This window comes from Ascaphus truei, chromosome 14, assembly GCF_040206685.1.
Source record: "Ascaphus truei isolate aAscTru1 chromosome 14, aAscTru1.hap1, whole genome shotgun sequence".
Taxonomy (NCBI): domain Eukaryota; kingdom Metazoa; phylum Chordata; class Amphibia; order Anura; family Ascaphidae; genus Ascaphus; species Ascaphus truei.
Genome location: NC_134496.1, coordinates 44,601,421 through 44,609,234, shown reverse-complemented (window position 1 = coordinate 44,609,234; position 7,814 = coordinate 44,601,421).

Below are 7,814 nucleotides of genomic sequence, written 5' to 3'. Positions count from 1 at the left end.
TAATTAATGCAAAGTGAATGACTTTGAATGAGGGATGAATAGAGGCGAAACAATAGGTTTTTTTTTTTTTAATTCGCTTTTTTTTTTTTTTAGTTGAAAGCATTGAAGAAAGGAACGTTTAAAAGATGGCCACTGTGAAGCTACAACTTCAATCCCAGATTCCTATGACCTCCTTTTATAGACTGCGGTGTGTTTTTTTTTGTATCAGTCTCCTAACACAATAGAGTTAATTTGCACCAATTTCATTTTGTGTATGCGTTGGGTTCTGCCAGGGTTTGGCGCTTTGATGGCGCTTTTGAGCGAACGGTTTGCCCAAGGTTCAGATGATGCCCGCGCCATTCTCTGTTTCATTTACAACATCAAAAGGATTACAGAGAATAACTTTGTTGCCCAACATCAATGATATATCTTCATTCTACTAGAAAGCTCATTCTCAGAAGGTGAGCCTTCTAATATTGTAGAACCTCCACAGGCGCCAGCTAAATCCAGTATTAAATACAAAAAGCACACACGGATCCTCAGAAAGGTTATGCACACGCAACCTCATTCATCTTAAACACCTGGAATATTTATAGATCATTGTTTTCCCTGAAGTGTTACATCAGTGATAGGGCAGGAACATGTTGTATAGTTTGTACTGGAATTGGTTATGTACAGCAGAGGCGGCCAACTCCAGTCCTCAAGGGTAGCAAACAGGACAGGTTTTGTTTGTTTTTAATGCTTTCGTTGGAGGACTTTATTAAAAATGAGAATATCCTGTGACGTCACCTGCTGTACATACTAAGAGTTACCCGTGGCAGGGAGTCACATGCAATGAGACCACACCCTGCATGGGTAAGGGGTGCCGAGGACAGATATTTATTTGTCACTCCTATTTAGGATCAACGCCTGAATCTATTGATGAGACTCCCGTGTGTCTAAGTATGAGGAGGGAAGTTATGAGTGCGTTTATACACCGAGGCAAAACTTAAACGTTGTTTGGTAGAAGTTTTTTCTCTCTGTCGTAGAGCCATCAATCTAGCTGATTTACGACAGGGTTGGGCTTATGTTGTTTCAAACAGGTCACGTTTTAAGGATATCCTTGCTGCAGCACAGGTGGCTTAGTCATCGAGTGAGCCACTGATTGAGCCACTTGGGCTGAAGCAGTGATATCCTTAAAACCTGACCTGTTGGTGGCTCTTGAGGACTGGAGTTGGCCATCCCTGGCTTAGACTGTAAAGAAGGCATACATGCACAGGTTTAAATATTTCGCGGAAAGATGACTAATTTGGCCGCGTTTTCGGCTCTCTGCGGCCTGGCAAACTGTTTCGCATGGAATCAAATTTGGAGAAAAAATACTTAAAATTTCAGGAACACATTTTGGAAAGTTTTGCACATCTCTAGACGTAACTCTTAGACAGAAAATGATACATAATATATTACTATATTACTATACAGGGGAATAAGGGTCCCCTTTTGTTCCGTGCACCCTGCAATTGCATAAATTTAACACTATCAGAGTGCTGTCTATCGTCCCCTTTTACCCTTATAATATATTATGTGCACCAAGCATTTAATTTCTACTATTGCTCAATTTAACCACTCACTATGGGCAAGGGGCGCATAGTACCATGATACACCAATGCAAAGAAATAGTCCAACTTTGGCATAACTTCATGGATCCCAATATGTAGATACTTACAGTAAAGTTCAAGGACATTGTCCCAAATGATAATTCCCAATGAAGAAAATAACAATTGTTCAGGTTAAAGTAGCAAGTGATAGCCAAAGAATGGCAGTGCACAGCAAGGTAAAAAGAGGCTGGACGTAAGTATTGAGATAACTATTTACTCTGCTCTTTGACAACACATATCCAGGGGAAAAAGTCCTCTGACGCGTTTCGCTCCTGTGTAGGTTATGTATGTGAAAGAGCCACATAGTAAATACAATGGTCTTTCGAAGCAAGATAATCTTATCAGAGATAATCAGACCAAGTCTATTAATCACAAAAGGTCACTTCATCTAAGGCTACGGCCGCAGTGTTAGCTGCTGCGTGTGCGCCCGGCGCGTGTGAAAGCTCGGATCCGTGGGCTCGCCTACCCACCGACTTCTGCGATGGGACGCGAGACAAGGGGGCGCGGCCGTGACGTCAGATTCTCTTCCTCAGCACAGCACCTCCTCCGTCACATCCTCTTCTGCGCTCTGATTGGTTTATAGGAAACCACGTGATGCCGTTCGCCGCATGAAAAGACAAAATCCTCGTCTTTTCAAAATGCGGCTGCGCAACTCGCTTTCAGCAGGCGCGCACGGGTAACTAATGGGCCTGCCCCCATAGCAGGATGGATCTTGTTCGCGACGCGAACACCATAAAAAGCGCGCAGCCGCGAATAGTAGGAATGAGACCCAACACTGCCTTCAACCCCACCTCAACTTGGATTCAAATGTTTGGGGCTAGAAATACATGGCACCGGCAAAATCTAGGTACAGCACAGTACACACTTAGCATGATCTGTTAAGTTATTGATAAAAAGGAATTCGCTCTTTACTATACAATGTACATCATTTGATTAATCCATTGGGATTTTTGTAACTGTCCCTCTCCTGTGATGTCCCTTAAAGTGCAGTTTATACCACTTTTATGAAACCTTAACAGTCCACAGGGGGTTAAGTGTCACAATAAAGTAATGGCCCCATGTTTGATTGCAGGATAGTAAAATCCTGTAATCCGTGCACAAAGGGGATGATCTTTTTTTTTATAACCCATTCCTTGTTTAAAGATGAAAAAAGGTGACTTTTTTTTAATGAGACCTACCACACTTGGGACACTAACTACCCAGGGGTATTTTAAGGAGAAATAATAAGGACTTTTCAAGAGTATTTTTTTAGTACGTGTAGGTATGTGTAATTTTATTTATGTAGCAGCAACAGTGTACGCAACACTTTCCAAATTAACAATACAAGGAAAATAAAGTACAATGGGATTAAGAGCAGCAAGTAAATGATCCTGTCCCACAGAGCTTACAATCTAAGTGGCATATTGAGAGGCTTGCAAACATAGTAGTAGTAAAAGTGCATTTATTAAAGTGCAGTGAGGTGAATGCATTTGGAGTGAGTTGTGTAGGCGTTAATCATTTAATGGGATGCTTCTATTAACAGGTGAATTTGCAGTGGGGATTTAAAAATGGCGAGAGAAAGTGTTTGACGAATATTCAGTGGGAGAGGGTTCCATAGGTAGGGAGAGATGAGTGAAAACGGCTTTAGATGTTAGAGGGCTGTAGAGATAGAAGGTGCAGAGAAGAGAAGAGACAGCCTTGGGTCGCGTGTAAGGGGCGAATAGGGGCGCAAAGAGCGATCAGAGTAGATATGGAGGTGGAGAGGAGTGTAGAGCCTTAAAATGTTGTCGTTTATACGTAAATGTATAGAAAGCCAGCAGAGAGATTTTAGGAAGTTAGAAGCAGAGGTAAGAAGCGCGGGAGAGGAGTGTGTGAATATGAATCTATATGTCTGGAGAAGAGAAATAGTACATTCAGTTTTAAACATTTATCCAACATACTTTATCACGTGGAAATGCTGTAAAAAAAAAAAAAAAAAGATATTAAACAAAGAAAATGTTTCCACAGCGTTTTGCTTTTCTGAAGGCAGATGGTTCACCCTTTGATCCCACACTTTTGCCGAGGCTTCACAATAGAGATGGAGGTAATAAATAATCATGTATTGTTCAGACTTCAGTGGATCTTTAACTGATGCATGATTACGTCCTCTCCAGCTGAGGGGCTTTCACAATGTGTTACACATACATTGGTCCTTAAGATGCGTAGGTTAGTCAATAATAAAAAAAAATAAAGTGATGCTCAGTAACCTCTGGTACATTACACTGTGCACAGAAATATATTATGACTCCTTATAGTAGTAATTAAGAGTGTAACATTACTGCACACTCACAACACATTATTCATCACTTGTAGCATGGTCTGGAAACACGTCTGTCTATAGGGATTAGAAAGTGATCACACGCCCTTTTATTTTGCCAATGTTTTTGGCATGAGTCTTTTAATAACTTGGCAACCGTGCCCATGAATTTGAAAATAAATTAACGCAGAGGATTATATTATTGAAATGATAACTGATTAATGTCAACAGGGTTTCATTGTCTTGTGTATCTCAAGCAATATAACCGCCATTTTGAATTCTGCACATTTAACAACTAAGACAATAAATGGACATTTTTACACCATTTGTAATGTAATCATTTCTTTTTCAGCTTATCTGAATTTGGGATCCTCTGGAGCAGGAGTGTGCAACTCCAGTCCTCAAGAGCTACCAACAGGTCAGGTGTTCAGGATATTCCTGCTTCAGGAATATCCTTTTCTAATGAGGCACCTGTACTGAAGTGGGGATATTCTTAAAACCTGACCTGGTGTGGTACAGTAGCTCTCGAGTTGCCCCCAACTCTCCCTTCCCTGCTCTGGGGAATAAATGTTCTGGTTTTGTTCACGGTTTATGATCTATTTAACTCCCTTGACCCTGGCATTTTCGGGACCAAACGTGATCCTGGATGTTTCCCCTATTCATTGGCTCACTGTAAATTATGCTGCACGAGGTATTTTCCCTTTCTCCACAATCCCAAAGAGGAGATGTATCAACGCAAAGAAAGTCCAAACACAAGTTTGTTTTGACGCACGACTTCATTTTCTGCTCACATTTACGTAAATTTTTTAAAAGCGTTTCTTATTGACGCAAATTGTTGCCCAGAAAAGTTTACGCCATATCAGACCTGTTGGAATTTTTTGGACACAAATACAAAATGGATGTAGGGAGACACAGAATTTGTTACATGCCATTATATTCCGTGCGTCATATCACTCCTCCCTAACTTCCTATTGTCACTCCCCACATCTCACCGTGACGCAAATGGCGCAAAACTTGGAGCAAAGACCTTGATACATTAACACAAAGAGACTCAACGTGAAAATGATGTAGTGTGTGTGAATTTTGCTCCAAATTTGCGATTATACATCAGCCCCCACGAGTCAGACCAGACGCAACCAACACATCCCAAGTCAGACGGCTCTCGGAAGTAAATATGGTGTGGACGTAAAGGAAGTTAATATAATGCAAAGTCTAAATCTTTAACGTTGAAGTAATAATATATTAATATTAATTGGAAAAAAATTATAATCTATCAAGACTTACAAAAATACAATGAGGCATTTAAGCCTTAACAAAGTTAGATTCCTTCTGATGCGGTATCAACTGAGGGAAAAGTCCAAATGAGATAAAATCTCTGAAAACAAATATTATGCTCCATGACACCTGAGGTAGTGTTGGGTAAAAGATGTTTTTTTATTGTTTTTTATAACATAGGATTGAAGTAGGGGATCTCCAGAGCTGAACCCCACAGATTTCAGCTCCGGGGACCCCCTGCTTGCCTAGATACACATCTCCGAAGAGGGTGCCTGTATCTCAGCAAAATTTAAAGTTCTCATGTTACATGGGCCAATAGGAAGCCACACCTGATGACATCACGGCTTCCTATTGGTCCGCAGGGCACGGGAGCTTTGAAACTCCGCCATTACATGAACCCTGCTAGCCGAGCGGAGCAGCTACAGGCACCGCCTACGGAGGTAAATATCTCCGGAAGCACGGGGTTCGCCAAGGCCGAAATGAATGGGATTCCGCTCCTGAGACCCCCTGCTTCAATCCTATGTAAAAAAAGAAAATTCTCAAAAATATCACCGGCGTGGATTCCATCTTTAAATGTAATAAAAATAAAGAAATTAGATATAAATTGTATTACTTGCAAAGTCGAGATCCGTTTTTCTGACACATTGCATACATTAAAGAAATCAACATTATCTTTGACCTGTTGAGACCCCAAACATTCAGTCTAAGTGCAAATCCATTGCACGGCAGGTGCTTGATTTACAATTCATGCCTAGTACTGACATGGCAATTTCCCAGATTTAAAAACAAGACTCTCGTGGAAGTAACAATGCCCTATCAATTAAAAGCGCTCCGACATTTCCTGTAGTCACGGCCATGCCACTTAGAATGGATTTCACCTGATGGACAGAGGCTGACCATTAGGTGAACCTCCTGGATATCTCCTGATGTATCTGACATGTAATGGATGCATGCATCACCGTAAAGAATTGACCCAAGCATTTTGTAGATATGTAAACTACTTCTATGCGGATGAGTAACTTTAAACCCTGCCATTTTCCAATGAGCAGTGGAATGTATTGCCATGCAATACCTTACTGGCAACTCCATCACTGAAGAAGAGGTTTAACTTGAAATACCATAAACGTCGACGTTTTATCCTCATTTGGGAGATTTAATAAATACATTTGCTTGCTCTGTTTTTCGAAGGACCATGGTGGTAGCACATGATCCAACTCCAAAAAAGAGGGCTGTAGACCATTATCCTGCAGAGGCAGTTAAAATGACGTGTGTTTAGCTAAGTGTTTTGGTTTTACCACGGAAGACATTCATTGTTGCCGTGTTGCTCACACGGAGGTACGTTGTTGCATACTGAGAAAAACTATTTCTATCATTACACGGATAGGATTCACGCAAACTCTGTCGTTTAGTAAACACATTGGCCTTGTGGCACAAAGCAAACATTTTCAAATCTGCTAAAAGAAATTTCCACAAAAATGTTGAATTACAACTTCTGGGGTCTTGGGTTTAGGCGCAGTAGAAAATGGCGGCAGCGGTCACTACCAAGTTTGTGATGCAGGGATAAAGGATCTGGTGCAGGTAAAGGTGAGAAGATCCGTGGCCACACCAAGATACCCGAAGAAAAGCAACAAGTTCTGTCGCACTTCAGATAAATTCCACTATACGCAGCTTGGCTCAATCACACATAGATTCATTTGATGCGGAGTGATGGCTACTGTGACAGACCCCCTCCATTTCAGGAAAACCCTTTGTCAGGTTTAAAAAGCAGCAATAGGAGTGACCCAAACTCCATTAAATACCCAAACAAACCCATCAGTGAAGCCCCTCCCTTTCTAAGATGGATGCCGAACATAATATATTCACGACATGCACTTGGTCATTAATATATTTGTGACATCATACAGCAGTATACGTCCTAGGTAAATAAAGCATGTTTCTTAGCAACGTTCCGTTTTCCGTCTTTTTACATATTTGGAGAAACCAGCACTACCAAAAGGATACCATGTATCAAATTTGAGCTCTCTGTGGTAAATAAGTATTCAATGAATTTGATATATATGTGTAAGCCCGTGTGAAAAACCTTGTGAATAAAACAATATTAAAGTGCAATATTCTTATACCAAATAATGTAACACACAACAAAAAGTTGTGAACGTAATACTTCTTTGTACATGATACCAAGTAGTCCATCAGGATGCTGAAAGTACAAAGGAAGCAGTGGCTAATAAACACACTAGTGTCTGTCAGTGTGTGTGAGGTAAATGTGAGACCCCATATAAGATAAAACAATACAACTGTGTGGCGGAGATCTCCTAACTATGTCATAAAGAGATAGTTATTATTTATACAGAGTATCCATTATAAATAAGGATACACATCGCATTGCATATCTAACACAATATTAATATGGGCGGCATGGTATCCTATCTAAGTCCCGTTTTGTCTTTTAAGAGTACAACCCATTTCCTCTATGATAACTGTTTAAGGCGGCTCCCTAATTAGTGCGTTCAAATTGGATATAGTATTCCATAATCCACACACGGGCTGAGTAAAGACACCGACTGTAAACGATGACACCGAGTTTGAATCAGAGGAACCTGGTACAATTCCCGGTGTCAGCACCTTGTGATCTTGGCCAAGTCACTTTATCT